A 16,371-nucleotide genomic window follows, 5' to 3' on the forward strand; every position below is an offset into this window, starting at 1 on the left:
GTTGTACCATGTGTCAGTACGTTCCTGTTCATGGCTGGCTAACATTCCATTGTATGAATAGACCACATTTTGTTTATCCATTTATCGATTGATGGTATTGACTGTAAACAAATAGATATTTCTCCAGCAAAATGGGTTTATTTGGGAATGATAAAGAATTCCAACTTAAGACATGTGATCTAATGGTGAACCATGCCACGTCCCAAGAACAAAGGAGAGGGACTTTTTTTATAGAGGAAAGAGGGCGTTTAGAAGGGCCTTTGTAATCAAAGAGTCCGTTGGAGGAAACTGGGAGTCCGTCTGCAGTGTAGTGGCTTTTCATTGGCTGAATGGTTGCCAGGCAAGGAGATGATCCTCTCCTCATGGAGTAACAGAGTAGAAGAACTTCCTGTTGGAGATAGAGTGTAGGTCTCTTCCTGTTTGGGGTAATTGATGGACAATGGTAGGACGTGAGAGCTCCTCCTACAGCTTCTGCCAGCACCAGTTTACATGAGATTTCTGATGATTAATCTTCACAATGGACATTTGTGTGGTTTTCACCTTTTCATTATTATGAGTAATTCTGCAACAGGCACTCAACGTTCAAGGTTTTGTGTGGACGTATGTTTTCATTCTCTTGGGTATATGCCTTGGAGTGGAATTGTTGGGTCATATGGTAACTGTATAACTATTTGAGGTTACAAACAGAAAAGGACATGTACACCGTTTTTTATACATATTTACCTCTAGGGCTACCTTTCTGGGTACTCTTCTTCATTTTTTCATGTTGATTCCAGTTACCATGTAGTGTCCTTTCAACCTAAAGCCCTCTCTTTAGTATTTCTTGCAGAGAAGGTTTGCTAGTGATGAGTTCTCAGATTTTGTTTATTTTTGTTCATTTTGTTAAAGTTTTTATATATTTCGATATTTAACATGTAAATAAAATGACTATTATTTTGTAATTTATTTTTCATAATTTCTTCATTTTTGAAGGACAGCATCAGGTATATAGAATTCTTGGTTGACAATCTTTATCTTTCAGCACTTTCAGCTGTCTTCTGGCCTCTATGGTTTCTGATGAGAAATCAGTGTTTGATCATATTCAGGATGCCTTGTATATGACAAGTCACTTCCTTCTTGCTACTTGAAGATCTCTCTCTGTCTTTGACTTTTCACAGTTTGGTTACAATGTGTCCAGGTGTGGATCAATTTGAGTTTATCCTTCTTGGAGTTTGTTGAGCTTCTGCAATGGGTAGATTCATATTTTTCATCAAATTTGGGGAGTTTTTGGCCATTTTTCCAAATATTCTCTCTGCTCTTTTTTCTCTCTATTTCTGGGACCCCATTTTGTGTATTTTGGTATGCTTGATTTTGTTCCACAGCTCTGCTCATTTTTCTTCATTCTGTTTTTATTCTGTTCCTCAAACTGGATAGGCCAACCTATTTTCAAGTTTGCTGATTCTTTCTTCTGCGTGCTCAGATCTGCTAGTGAGCCCCCAGTGAATTTCTTTACATCAGTTATTGTACTTTTTAACTCTAGACTTTCTTTTTGGTTCTTTTTATAACTTCTAACTCTTCGTTGATATTCCCTATTTGGTGATTCATTGTTCTCATATTTTCCTGTAGCTCTTTACACAGAGTTTCCTTCACTTCTTTGAACATATTTCAAATAGCTGATTAAAGTCTTTGTTTAGTAAGTTTAATGTCTGTGCTGCCCAAGGGACAGTTTCTATTAATTTTTTTCTTGTATATGGGACATATTTCCTTTTTTCTTTGCATATCTCTATTTTTAAAAAACTGGACGCTGTAAGTGTGATCATGTGGCAACTCTTGGAAATCAGATTCTCTCCCCTCTTCAAGGTTTATTGTTATTGCGATTTGTTGTTTTGTCGTTTAATGATTTTCTGAACTAATACTATGATTATTTGTCATGTATTCTTTGTCATGCAGGGTCACTGAAGGCTTTCCTCAGTTAGCTTAGTGGTCAGCTAATGGTTGCACAGAGATTTCCTTAAGTTCCTGGAACCAATAAGTCTCTCAGTCTTTGCACCTTCAACATTCAGCTGGGCAGTTGACAACTGACAGCTCTGCCTTAGCTCTCACTTTCTGCCTAGAGATTAGCCAGAGTTGAGAGCTCAGGGTCTCCAGGTCTTTACTGAGCATGTGCATTCAAGGTTCCCAGAAGATGTAGTAGCTTCCCAGTCTCCCTGTAGATACCTCAGTCCCCAGCTTTTCCTTTAAAGCTTGTTTGTTAGCCTATTTCTTGCCCTGTTATCCACTGCTTCAGGCAGCTGCACTATTGAACTATTGCCTCTGATTTTCAAAAAACAAATGCTCTTGGGGAAATGGAAATTCCTACTGGGTGGCTGAGTCAAAGCGGATGAAGACAGACTTGCAAGTGGGGTCTCCAGGGACTGTCACACAAGTCAGATAATGACAATATTCTGGGGGTGGGGCTTTAAGGGGGCACCACTGCCATTCTGCCCCCTCCAGTGGCTGCCAGGCTGTCAGTCTTCAAGGCTACTGTGCAGATGGGGTTGGCAGATGGGAGTGGGGCATGTTAAAAGCCACAAAGCTCGCTATTCTTACCAAGAATCTGCTGTTTTTCTTGGATAAACATTTCTCATTTCAAGTCTTTGGTTAATTTCCAGAGCTGTGGAAAAGTTGATTCTGCCCAGTTTTTCCAGTGTTCTCATTGCTTTTATGGATTAGAGCCTCTTCGGATGTTCTTATTCTGCCATTTTACTGATGCCATTATTTAGAATTTTAAAAACAGCTTTACAAATGTAAAAGACACACGATAAACTACGCATATTTAAAGTGTGCAATTTGATAAGTTTTGGTATATGTATATACCTGTGAAACCATCACCACGATCAAAATAATGATATATCCATTACCCCCCAACCCTCCCTGTGCCCTCTGCGATCCCTCCCTGTGCCCTCTGCGCCGCCCGCCATGTCCAGGCTGCTGCTGACCTGCTCCCTGTCACTGTGGATGAGTGTGCGTTTTCTGCAGTCGCACACGAGTGGAATCATTCTGCCTCCCAGCCTCGTTACTTTGAGATCCATCTATGTTGCTGTGTGAATCGAGGTTTCATTTCTTTTTATTGGCGATTAGAATTCCATTAAATGGATGTACCACAGTTTCTTTATCCATTGCCCTGTTGGTGGACATTTGGGTTGCCTCTAGTTTTTGGCTATTATAAATAAAATTGCTATGGACATTTATGTACAGGTCTGTGTGTGGATGTGTGCTGTCATTTCTCTTCGGAAGTAAAATGGCTGGATCATATGGGAGGTATATGTTTAAACTTTTTAAGAAACTGTCAAACTGTTTTCAAAAGATGTCCATTCCACCAGCAGTATATGAACACTTCACATCCTCACCAACACTCGAGACTGTCAATTCTTTCATTTTTAGTCATTCTAATAGGTGGGTAGTAGTAGCACATTATGGTTTTAAGTTCCCTTATGACTAATGATGTCGAGCAGTGTGTGTGTGTGTGTGTGTGTGTGTGTGTGTGTGTTCTAATTTACTATTTGTGTATCTTCTTTGATGAATTTTCTGTTTAAATCTTTGCCCATTTTTAAAGGGGGTTGTTAGTTTTCTTACTATTGAGTGTTGAGAGTTCTTTATATATTCGGGATACAAGTCTTATCAGAAATAAAGTTTCCAAATATTTTCTTCTAGTTTGTGTTGTGTCTTTTCATTCTCTTAGCAGTGACTTTTGAAGAGAAGTTTTAAATTTCGATGAAATCTAGTTTATCAATTTGTTTTGTTATGGGTCATCCTTTTGATGTTGAATCGAAGAAATCTTTGCCTAATCCAAAGTCACAAAGATTTCCTCCTATGTTTTCTTCTAGAAGCTTTATAGTTTTAGGTTTTACATTTAGATCTGTGATCTATTTTGAGTTAATTTTTGTGTATGGTGCAGAGTGTAGATAAATGTTTATTTTTCCCCATATGGCTAGCCAGTTGTTCCTACACCATTTGTTAAAAAGACACTCCTTTCTCCACTGAACTGACTTTGCATTTTTGTCAAAATCCAATTGTCCATATGTGTGTGGGTCTATTTCTGGACTTTATTATATAAACACCCTCTTTTGGTTACTGTTTTTATAAAGTCTTGAAGTCAGGTAGTGTAAGTCTTCTGACTTTGTTCTTCCCGTTCAAACTTGTCCTGGCTAGTATAGGTCCTTTGCATTTCCTTATGGATTCTAGAATAAGTTTATCACATCCTACCCAGAAAGGGCGGTGGTTAGCTTCTGGAACTTTGATTGGCATTTTGTTGAATCTATACATCAATTTGGAGAGAATTTATATCTTAAGAGCATTGAGTCTTCCAAACCATGAAGGCAGAAAAACTTTCCATTTCTTTAGGTTCCCTTTAAATTTTTTCAGCAGTTTTGTTGTTTTATGTATACAAGTCTTTCATATCTTTTGTCTGATTGATCCTTAAATATTGCGTTTTTAATTTAATTATAAATTATAAATTCTTTTCATTTTAATTTTTAGTTGTTCATTGCTAGTATAGAGAAATTGGTCCTGCAATCTGTTCAACCCATTCAATAGCTACTAGTTTTTTTTGTAGATTCCATTAAATTTTTGGCATAGGTAAATTTGTCATCTGCAAATAAAGGTATTTACTTTTTCCTTTCCAATCACGGTATGTTTCCTTGTCTTTTCTCATTCCTGCTGCCCTGGCTACAGCCCTGAATGGAAGCGCTGAGAGCCTGACCTTGGGCGAGAAGAGTTCAGTCTCCCCAGTAAGGATGATGTCAGCTGTAGATAGCTTTTAAATGCCCTTTATCAAGTGGAGGAAGTTCCCTTCCCTTTCTGCTTTGCTGCGGAGTTTTAGTCGGAATGGATGTTGGTTTTTGTCAAGTGCTTTCTCTGAGTCTACTGAGATTGTTGTTTTCTTTTCTTTTAGTTTGTTAATATGGTGAATTCTGTTGATTGAATTTTGAATGTTAAATCAACCCTGAATTCTTGGGGTAAACTCCACTTGGTGATGTATTTTTTCCACATATTCTTGAATTCAATTTAATAAACGTTTGTTTAGACTTTTTCACCTATGTTTCTGAGAGAGATTTGTCTGTATTTTCTTCTTGTACCATCTTGGCTGATTTTGTTGCCAGGATAATGCTGGTCCCATAGAGTACTTGGGAATAATAATTGTTTTCAAGTCGGTGAACACGTTTCTGTGCACTTTCTGCTAATTCTTCATTAGGCCATATTTAGGCCAGGAGCAGAAAGCTTATCTTAAAAGCCATCTTGTCTTGATCCTGTCCTGCTTTATCTCCTAGGGGCCTGTGAACTGCAGGCCTGGGCGGGCAGTCTGGACAGCGACCTGGGGCCGGGGTGTGGAGCTGGAGGGATGGGTCATGCCCTGAAACGCTTTGTCATTGAAGGATTGAAGGGGAAACAGCCTCGTTTACACCTTCCTATAAACGTCACACCCCTCTTTGCTCGGGGAGGTTATGATCTTTTCCGCCTGACCTCCCGCCGCTCAAACATGCCAAATAAATACTAATAAACCGATCTTGGTCTCCCGCGACTCCTTCCTCTGGCCGTGCCTAACATTCTTCCTTAACCGTCTGGTAGAATCACCCAGTGCAGCCACCTAGGCCTGGAGTTCTCTTTGTGGGAAGGTTTTTAATTAGAAATTGAATTTGCTGACCGGCCCTCTGCTGTATACTCAGGGAAACCCTGTGTCTCCCTGAGTGCTACTCGCTTCTCTCTGCGTCTCCGTCCTGCACACTCTTATCTGCCTTGGTCTCCTCGGATTCTCAGCGTCCTCAGCTCAGGCTGTCCCCTGGGGCCCACCTGGGTCCCCTCCCTGCGTGGTGGCCTGGAAACTCCAGGCAGCCAGCTGGGGCACCCACCTCGTCTGTTCCCCCCTCACAGGCTTCGTGGCTCTTTGTCGCCAGATGTCCAGCGCCTTAAAACCCCTGGTTTCATACATTTTGTCTTTGTAGGTTTTTTTGGTTGTTCAGGCAAGAAAGTAAATCCAGTTCCTGTCACCCAATCTCTGCTGGAAGTGGAAGTCCACCATCTTTCTTCCTTTTACTAGAAAGTAATACATGTTTATTGTAGGAAATCTAGAAAATGCAGAGGTGTGTGAAGAAAAAAGTAGGAATCACAGCTAATCTCAGTGGTAGCCACTCTGTTGGGTGTTCTTAATAGTACATTTTCTGGTCCAGCTGCACCCCACCCAGCAGAGGGGCACCTCACTGCCTCCCTCCAGCGCCGTCAGCTGCACCTCGCTCCTGCCCAGGGCCCGGGTCCAGGGTGTCTGGGAGAACAGCTGTCTCGCTTGGCCCAGCAGTGACGTCTGGGCTGCTGCCACGCTCCGGCCCGTGGGCCCAGGGGCAGCAGGTGCCTTGACTAAATCTCGGGGGATGGACGTTAGGCCCCTTCTACTGTAAGTGACTCTCACTGTGCAATTTCAGGGTCAAAGCGAGTGAGCCCTGCAGGCTGTGACTTGCCGCCCAGTGTCCCTCCAGGGCGGTGGGCACATTTCCCAAGTAGCTGTTTAAAACAGAGCAATACACAGAGGCCAAAGGCCCCCAGGCAGGCACAAAGCAGCCTGACCTGGGACTCAAGAGGGTGGGCCCATCATGGATTCCCCCAGGAAGGGCACTCTGTCCCCAGCCCTGACCCTGGGCATGGATACCTCACCCAAACCCTTAACCCAGGGCTCAGGACCCTGTGACAGCCCTCCAACCCCCTCCCCTGGGCCTGGCTGAACTTAGCTGAGGGCATCCCCCCTTCATGGGCCACGAGGATGGCGAGAGGCCAGTGGGCCAGGGAGGGGCAAGGGTCGCGGGGCCACAGGGGAGGCTGGGGTTGAACTCTGGGTGCACCACGAAGGTTCTAGCAGGGAGGGGCAGATCTGCTCTAGCATAACACATCTAGTCTCGATGTATTACCTATTCTCACTCCCACTTTATGGGAAGGAAGAGGGAGGATGCAGGGCCTGGCAGCTTGGCCAGAACTGGGGGTCAGGGTGCAGCGAGGCCAGGCCCCGAGGGCAGGCTGGCCCACATCTGTCACACTGTGTGGCTGGCCCACATTTGTTACACTGTGTGCACCGCAGCTGGAGAGGCCCCTCCCATGTCTGGGTGGAGAGCCCGTGGTTCAGCCTTTCTCAGTTTTTCCTGATTCCTCCTAAAGTGGTGGCCAGTAGGTGTGAGCCAATCAGCAGGGCAACTGGCTTTAGGGATCAGCCCCAGTGATTCAACCAGCATTAAGCCCCATTTCCTGCCTATGCCCCCCCCGAAGTGGGGGCAACTAGGGCCGAGGGGTGAAATGGCCCACCCACCATCCTGCGCAGCTGTGCCTGCAGCCCACCCAAGCATCCTACTTCTTACCATCCCACTGCTGAGTAAACGCCCTGGGCAGGCGGCCCGTCTGGAAGCGTCTTCTGTTAGTTGCACCTGGAGCATCAAAGGTAGCAGCCAGGTCGGTGCCACCGGCAAGAAACTAAGGAAGGCAGGGGGAGGGGCACCCAGCTGCAGGACCCCAAGGCTTGCACTGCCCAAAGGAGCCCCGAGGACCCAGTATCCTGCTTGTGAGGACACGTCAGCCACCTCTTGCCCAGTAACCCCTGACCTCGATTCAGAGATTCCGGGGGCAAGGCTTTCAAATTCAGTCCCACGTACACGAGGTGTCGTGAGCAGGACCCAGCTGTCAAAGAGCAGCTCACACACGTGTGTGTCTTTCCACAATGTCAGACTTCATGAGAATAAAGCCATGGATCCAGTCCTACTACTCGGTTTCCCACGGGCATTAACCAAGGCTCTGGCCAGAGCACAGTCTCCAATAGTCAAGGTGGAGTGATTTCACACAGGAGGCTCACACCGGTGTGCACGCAGTAGGGGTTGGGTGAGGCAAACAGAGTCTTAGGAAAGAAGGATGAGAGAGTTCTGTGTTCAGCGAGAATCCCTAGGCGCTCGTGTGCGTTTTGTCGGGCGTCGGGTCAGGCTGGTGAGACGGTCAGGAGGTGAGTTTTCAAGGGCTCCGTCTGGGACGAGTGCAGGTGCGGCTGTCAGCTCGTCGGGGGAGGCCTGAGCGAGGAGCCTTCACAGAGCTCTGATCTTGTGCCCGAGACTGCATGTGGTGCCCCCACCTGCAGTCCCATAAAGTGTCCAGGTGGTCACTCTCCACCCTGCGTCTGGAGTTACCTGGTTAGGCGCTCACTGGGTGAGCTTTCACGGGAGGCTCTGGCAGGACTGTCACTCTGTGACTGACAGATATTGGACTGATTCGAGTCCAGTTTGTGTTCGTAATTAATACTCTATACACGGCTGTGACGCCAGGGTGGGCGTCACACACACACATACACACACACAGGTCAGCAGCGGTGTGGGCAGGTATGGGCCGGGGGCTGGCGGTGTTCTGTGTCTGGACATGGGTGCCAGTTTAAGGGGTGTGTTCGTGAATCTGGGCTGGGACCCGCCACCTGCAGAAGCTGTGGAAGGAGATGGCAGCGTCCCCCGTGAAGGGTCTCCCCACAGTACGGCAGTGACACATCGTCTGAGAGCTCTGAGGCAAAGAACACCTTTCTTTGTCTGGCTGGCAGGCCGTGTGAACTCAGCCCAACTTCCAGGAGTCAGGACACCCCAGATGTCACCCTGCGAGGCTAAGAGGCTAGACGCTGAGGGCCCTGCTGTAGTCTTGTCTTTGGTCACCCACAGCCCTCCAGAAGCCCAGCTGGGGTTCAGGCTGGCGGCTCCCCCACGAGTCGCTGGCCAGGAGACGGGAGCGGCCTGGGCAACCGCAGTGCAGCACTTGCCAGGGCCAGCAGGCCTCTGTCAAATTAAGTATTTCCGTCCATTTGCTGGATGGATGTCTGCCCAGAGGAGTTCAAATCTTAACCATAAGCAGTGGGTCTGCTTTAAAGTGAATTACTTCTCAGAAGACAGACAAAGGATCCCAGGAGATCAATACTTGGATTCTGGGTTTTGATTTTCCTAAAAGGATTGCTAAGTGCTGGCAGGCAGGGGCAGCGAGGAGCCTCGGAGGTGGCCTTGGGGACAGACTGTGAGCAGGAGCCTGTAGCCTGGGCTTTGGGGTGATGTGTCCCTAGAATTGTGGGGCCCCGGGGAGGCTGTGGGTTCAGTGGGGTACGTTTCTGGTGACACAACCAGACCTTCTGCTGTTGGGGGCTGTTGGGTCTGGGCCCTGCTGACACCTCAGCAGCTGATGGGTGACTGGGGGGGGACAGTCATTCCACCACTGGTGGAGATGGGCCTTTGTGCAGCCCCAGCTCGCGTCCACTCGAGATGACGGCCGGTCAGCAGGCCGTCCGTCCTCTGCAGCCCATGTCGCGGGCTGATGGCAGAACTTGGGCTTCCCCAGGCGGGCACTCCATCCCCTCGGCTCCTGTGAAGGGACACTCCTGATGTGTGATAAGTAGCTTTCCATTTTTATTACAAAATGTGTGTGCGTTCTTTTTAGAAACTTGAGAGAGTCCAGATTAGCCAAAGGAAGACAGTAAAACTTGCTGGTATTCCAATCCCTCAGACAGAACCACTTGGTATTTACTTTATCGTGTGGCATTTCAGATATGCGTTGGACCAGTCTATCTATGTCACTGGGCACTGTTTTTTCACTTCATGATGTGAGCATGTGTCCACGTTTCCACAGACCCTGTTGGAACTGGACGCCCCACATTCCTTCAGGGCGTGTCCCCGAGTTTGTGTAAACCTCCCTGTGGTCACACTTGGTGACTCCCAGGTTTCATTCTGTGAATTGTGCAGACTACCCTGGTGGCCTTATGTCTTATATCTGTGTGACGTGTAACTGGGGATCCCTGTTCTCAGACGTGGGTTTGTGAGGCAGGTTTGACCCACCCTCCGGGTTGGAAATGGGGTCAGGGATGGTTTTGTAACCCGAGCCCAGCCACCAGAACCGTCCCGGGAAAGAGGTGCCCTGTGTTCCTGGAGCGTGCCAGCTGTGGGGACACTTCTGGGTCACCATGGAGGTGAGAGGGGCAGGGCCTGGCGACTTAGCAAGACCCAAATCAGAGTCCCCTTGTGCCTCAGTTGCACCAGCCAAGAGTGCTTGCTTGTCTCAACTGTGGGAGACACACCCAGAGAAGTCCCGGGTTTGCTGTGGGAAACATCTGGACACGTGTAAGTCGGTGCCAGGAGTGGGGTGCTGCACATGGCTGCAGGCCCGGCTAGCGTGGCTGAGCTGGGGCAGGGCTCCTGGGCCCTGTCAGTGGTCTCGTCAGGCGGCCCCGTTAGGTGGCCCCGTCAGGGGGCATCCCATCACGGGGGGTCCCGTCAGGGGGCATCCCATCACAGGGGGTCCCGTCAGGGGTCCCGTCAGGGGGGGTCCTGTCAGGGGGCCCGTCAGGTGGCCCCATAAGGGGGTTCCCATCCGGGGGGTCCCGTCAGGGGGCCCGTCAGAGGTCCCGTCAGGGGGCCCCTTCAGGCGGTGGCCCAGCCGTGTTGCCAGAGCTTGGACTCGGTCCAGGGGCTTACCAAGGCCAGGACCGCTGTCCTGACCCCTGCCTGCAGCCTGCTCCTCTTGTCGGCCCAGCTGTGCTCTGGCGACTGCAGACGGGTAAAGGACGGGAAAAGCACAGCCGAGCAGAAGCTCCTTCAGAGGACAGTAGGGGTCCCAGCTGGTGAGGGCTGTGCACCCCAGAGATGGGAACGCAGAAGGCTGAGGAGGAGGACGGGCCCACTCCCTGCACACCTCCCCCTGCGCCCCAACATTGGTGTGAGACTGCGACCACTGCGTACACACCTGCCCCCCACCACAGTCCCTTACTGTTTGCCATCAGGGTCCTCTGGAAGCGGCCAGGGAGGGAGAGTGGCGTCTCCTACCCCAGCTGTGCCCCTGCCTCTGGCTGGGGGTGCAGGGTGGGCAGGGCCTCAGCCTGACCTGAGATGGAAGGGTCTTGGTCAGAGGTCAAATACCATTTTCTCTCTTGGTTAATGGGCTCCCAGCCCCACCCCGACAGTCAACCCACAGGAGCCCCAAGTCCTGCAAACGAAGGCCATAGGCCTGCAGTGGCTCCCGCCGCTGCAGTCCCGAACCCCCCACCGCCCCGTGGGAAGTGGACAGCTACTGCGCTGCCTTCCCCAGCTCCGCTGTGGCCCCCGAGATAGTGAGGCGGAATGTTGGGCCCTCTGACCACCTAGCTGGGCTGTGCGCAGCTCCTGGCCAGCTGTGGGCTGCCTCGTGGCCACGAGTGCATCTTCCTGGCCCAGTCGTCACGCCCGGCCTGCGAGGCTCCGTCCTGACCACCCTTGGGGTGGGAGGGCTGGGCCCTCCTTCGTGTGGCAGGGGGACCGCCCTGTGCGGTCAGCACACCGTGACTTGGGACAAGCCGCACAGCTTGCTCCCCATACCTGAGCACGAGCTCGAGAGCCATGAGGACCAGGGACCAGGGAGAGGACGGATGCAGGCGGAGGCCAGTAGGGCCAGGCGGGACCACTTGGCTTTCTCCTCAGCGCTGCTCAGACATCTGCACCAGGTGCCCCTGCGGCTAACAAAATGCAGCAAAAGCAAAAGCCATAGAAGGGCCAGTGCCAGGGGCTGCGCTCAGGCTAAGAGCCCCCCACCCCTCCAGGGTCCCCTGGACGCAGGCCAGCCTGCTGGTTCCTGTCCTCCTGGCTGCTCAGGCCACAGCTTCAGCAGACCCTTCACTGCCACACAAGGGTCAGTGGCCCCTGCGTGCCGTGGGGGGGAGCGGCAGGACTGAGTGAGCTCCAGGGCAGGCTCCAGCCCCCACTGGGCCCCAGTCCTCCCTGTGGGTTGGACCTGGATGTGGAAACTTGGAGCCCCCTCCAGCCCAAGTCCCCTTGCCCCCCGGCACCAGGTCCCTGTGTGGGGCGCTGGCAATGCCAAAGTCAGCAGTAGGACCCAAAGGCGAGCGGGCTGGCTTCTCTGCGGCTGTTTTCCTGGAGGCGGCCCTGCCTCAGCTGACTGGAAACTCTCACCCCAGCTGATAGCCAGCTTTTCCCAGACATTCTTGGGCCCCTGGATCCTGGGGGACGGCCCTGGGAAGCACTCAGCTCCGGCTCCCACACACCCAGTTCTGTCGCCACTGATGCCATCGGTCACCACTCTGTTTTTGTGGGCAGCACACCTGGCGCTCAGCCATCAGACTGACCCAAGGGGCCCTGTGTGGGGGCTGTCGCCACTGTGGACAGGCAGGGGACAGGCTCTGAGGGGGCCCAGGTGCCCGGGCAGGCGGAATGTGGCTGTGGTGCGGCTCCCGCGGGCATTGGGTAAGGTTTGCCCAGCACCAGTGCTCAGGCAGCCGGGCACGTGGCTGACACGTCAGTGCTTTGCGTTCCCTCTCATCCCCCAGTTCCATAGGTGAGAGACTGAGGCTGTCGGGGTGGCCGGGAGGCTGTGACTGGTGGCCTCACGCATTCCACGGTGCCTGTAAGAGAAGGTGTCTGAGGTCTTAGTGAGACATCGGATGACGTAGGGGCTACGGCCACATGACACACTCTGGACGGGAAGACAGTAAAGCAGGGTAAGGTCTAGATGACAGCAGTCTGGCCACTCGCCTAGCTGGTCTGCACCTCGGTTCATGCGACCAGCCCAAGGGAAGTGTACGTCAGGCGCTGCCTGTCGTCACGGCCTCCAGCCTTGCACCCATGCAGCCGGCAGGGACCATCTGGACCAGCCCAGTCTAGGAACATTTGGCCTGGACATTGGCGCCGGGCTGTGGGGCTGAGCCTAGGGACAGAGTGTTGCAAATGTGCCGGGCTGTCCCCTTACAGGATGCTTGGGTCACCAAACGATTTTTAGCAGGTAGCCCTTTCCTGAAGGCTTGGACTGCTTGGGGGTGGGGGGCACCCAGGGCTTGAATGCCACTCATGGCAGTCCCCATGCTCAGAGCTGGTCGTGCCTGTGGCCCCATTTGTGGGTAACTGACAGAAGACCTTAGGGGTCCAGGCCAGATCCAGTGGCATTGGGGCTGCCCTGTGCCACAGATCCAGGCAGGTATGTTGGGCTGGGCTGGAGGGGGGAGGTCGGAGGGAGATTCAGAGAGTCGCCCTGGGCTCAGGGAGGGAGTCCCAGCGAGAAGGAAGGGCATCCCCAGGGAGGGGTCTGCTGGCAGCCTCCAGCTGGTCAGTCGCGACTCCTCCGAGTTTCCTGCTACAGCCAGAACAGGCGAAGGCCCCTGCAGTGTTGGAGGCCAGCAGTCCAGATAGCCTCACTGGGCCGCCATCAGGGTGACTCCTGCGGGTGGCTCCAGGGCACAGCCATTGCCCCGTCTCCTCCAGCTGCCCGAGGTGCCGCCTTTCATGGCTGTGCTCCCTCCTCCATCTCAAAGCCAGCCATGGGGCACGTGGCGCCAAGTCCCCCTTGCCTCATGTCACTGTCCTTCCCTCCTGCCTCCCTTTTCCACACTCAGTGCAATCACCAGGGCCCACCCCGTAATCCAGACAACCTCCCACCCAAGGTTGGCTATGGCAACCTTCACTCCCTGTGCCGTGTCACCTGACAGTCACAGGGCCCAGGGATTAGAGTGTGGCCATCTTTGGGGCCACGGTTTTGCTGACTACCTTCATCAAGTCCCTGCAGGTACCCCGGCACTGCACTGCGACGCAGCCAGGAGTGCCAGCCCTGGGGCCTGGCAGACGACAGTAGCCATTGGGAGGGGCCGAGACCCGGCCCGTGGGCCCCAGCGCAGTGGGCAAGGGGGGGGGCCTTAACCGGGGTTCCCATGGCTGCACTTGTTCCTCTGGGGGGGAGGGTCCTCGCCAGCCTCTATCAGCTCACCTGAGCGCTTGCCAACGGTGTAGGAGATGCTTCGTGCCAGGGAGGCAGCAGTGTGGCGTGGGTGTCGTGGCCGGGTGGCCGGAGGCAGCGTTTCTAACCAGGTCCTGGTGATGCTGTGCCCAGCTTGCTGTGAGTGGGAAGGGGGGGCGGTAGGGGAGTTAGCGGGTGCGTCCAGAAGGGTCAGCGTCAGAACCAAGCACAGCTTCCACGTGGCGTCCAGAGCACGCCCGAGACTCGGCCTCAAGCCGGTGGGCAGGACCATGGAGCCCAGGACGCCACGCCCGAGCCTGCACTTCAGGCGTCGGCACTTCTGCTCTGGACGCCTCCACTGGAGATGAGACAAGGATACACCCCATGGTGCCCCTGGCAGCCGCTGGGCCTGGCACCAGTGTGACACCAGAGGAACCAAACACTGTCCACCTTCCAAACAAGCCCTGAACCCTCCCTACTGCCACCAGCCCCAGCCATGGCTGAGCCACCCCTGCTGTGCCCGGCTCTGCCCCTGCTCCCCCATCCTGGAGGGGCCGTTCCCAGACCTGCCACCTCCCAGGAGAACCTTCCCCAGATTTCTCACTCTTTGGAGGGGTTCCCTATCCCAGGGGGACAGGAGCAAGTGACTTTTAAGACCCTCTCACTGGGTGCCTTCTTTTTCCAGCTTACTTCCTCGCTCCCTGGGCAGGTCCTGGGATCACCTCCCAAATACACTGACAGGCAAATCCTTGACTCGGGGGCCAGTCCTGAGGGAGTCAAACCAAGACATATGCGCAATTAACTGTGGCAAAACGTCCACAAAAAGAGAAACACAAATAGCCAGCCACTATATAAAAAATGTTTAGGAATCTAAGAATTGCAAATTCTAATGGGAAACCATATTTCACCCATGAGGTGGGTGGAGTCTTACTAACATGACAAAGTGGAACCGGACCTGAGAGCCTGTGAGCCTGTGATCCCCACACCATTCCAGGAGGCCATCGGGGTCACTTACACGGTGACCGGTGCACACACATGCCATTCTGCAGCAATTCCACATCTGTCATTTAAGGAACGAAGCATAAATGTGCCAAGAGATCCAGACATGGACAAGACGTTCAAACACTAAAGCAGCAAAACTCAAAGGCCCAATAAGAAAGGAATTGTGTGTGTAAATTACCGTTGATTTCTACAGTGAACCGCCATGTAGCCTTTAGAAACGATGACTGCATTGTATGCTTGCTGCCATAGAAAGATGGTCATTATTTATCAGGTGAAAAGAATGGGATTATAACCCAGTATGCAGAGCAGTGTCCCATTCTACAGATAATGCGGACCTCTGAGGGACAGGTGTAGTTTTTGCGCAGGAAAATGTCTAGAAAGGCGAGAGCAAACTCCCAAGTGTGGTCACTTTGAAATGGTTGATGGTCTCAATTATTTTGTTTTTCCTTCCTCTTTTCTCACTTTCTGTAATTCGTATGCATTCGTTCTGTGGTTTGGAAAACCTGGCACTTGCTCCTAGTGGAGACCTCAGGTGCTCATTGTGGACTGCTGGACAGTGTACGGCCGTACAGCCCACATTCGCTGGTGTTCTGTGTGTGCCCCGAATCCAGAGGTCTGCACACCACCACTCTGACCCGTCATGGCAGGAGCATGGGAGCTGCACGCGCACTCCCGAGGCCGGCCGCTGGAACCACCTAAGCCCACATGGGGGCTGCTTTCTGCAAGGGTACCTATGTCTTCAGCCTGGGGTCATCTCTGCGTCCCCCCCCTTGGCTCTGGTGATTTCCCGTTGGTCTCACTCTTGGTGGCCCCATTCAGCCCCAGGGTCCTGTCCCCCAGGTGGGAAACCTCAGCCGAGAGTGCCTCTTCCCTCCTACTTCTGGCTCAAGTCCCAGGGACGGCAGTCATTGGCCAGGATTGTATCACGGACTCAGCCTGAGCAAATCTCAGTGGTGGGGCCGGGTGTGAGTGCACTGATTGTCCAGACCGGGTAACTGCCCAGCCCTTGAGCGGAGGAGGTGTGGTCAGCCTAAGAGAACCACATCTGGTGAGAGTGGGAGGGACCCCACGGGAATTGGGGTGCTGGGACACGCCGGAGGGGTGCGGACATGCCCACTGCACGTGTATGGGTGCTTCACGCTGAGGGCAGGTCCTGCTCGTGCTGCCCGCTCAGCATGCAGAGCCGTTTGTCCCCACACACTCCCTGAGGAGGGCGTCTGCTGCTCCCATCCCTGGGAGGCAGGTGAACTCCAGGAGGTGCAGAGCTGAGCCCTGGCCAGGCGCTGGACGCTGGGCCAGGCTCACACGTGGCTGGCTCCTGCCCTGCCTCCACCTCAGGAGGCCCAGGCCGAAGGAAGGAGAGGGAGGCTCTGGACAGCAGTGTTCGGGACCCCCCCGGCCCCTGGGCCTGGCTGGTAGTCCTGGAGCACCAAGGTCCAGCAGCAGCCGTGGGAGGGGCTGGGATGGATTTCCCACCGACGGGGAAACGGGCCAGAGGCCAAGCCACAGGGGCACTGGGGCCCGTACTGGGAGCCCAAGGCTCCCCACGCCCCACAGCCCTGCCTGGGCCGGCCAGCCCAAGGGTCTCCCACTCCCTGAAACCCAGCCACACGTCAGTGGAGGCAGCAGAAAGGTGACCTGAGATTATACAGCCAC

The sequence above is a fragment of the Rhinolophus ferrumequinum genome, chromosome 2 (genome assembly GCF_004115265.2).
Source record: "Rhinolophus ferrumequinum isolate MPI-CBG mRhiFer1 chromosome 2, mRhiFer1_v1.p, whole genome shotgun sequence".
NCBI lineage: Eukaryota > Metazoa > Chordata > Mammalia > Chiroptera > Rhinolophidae > Rhinolophus > Rhinolophus ferrumequinum.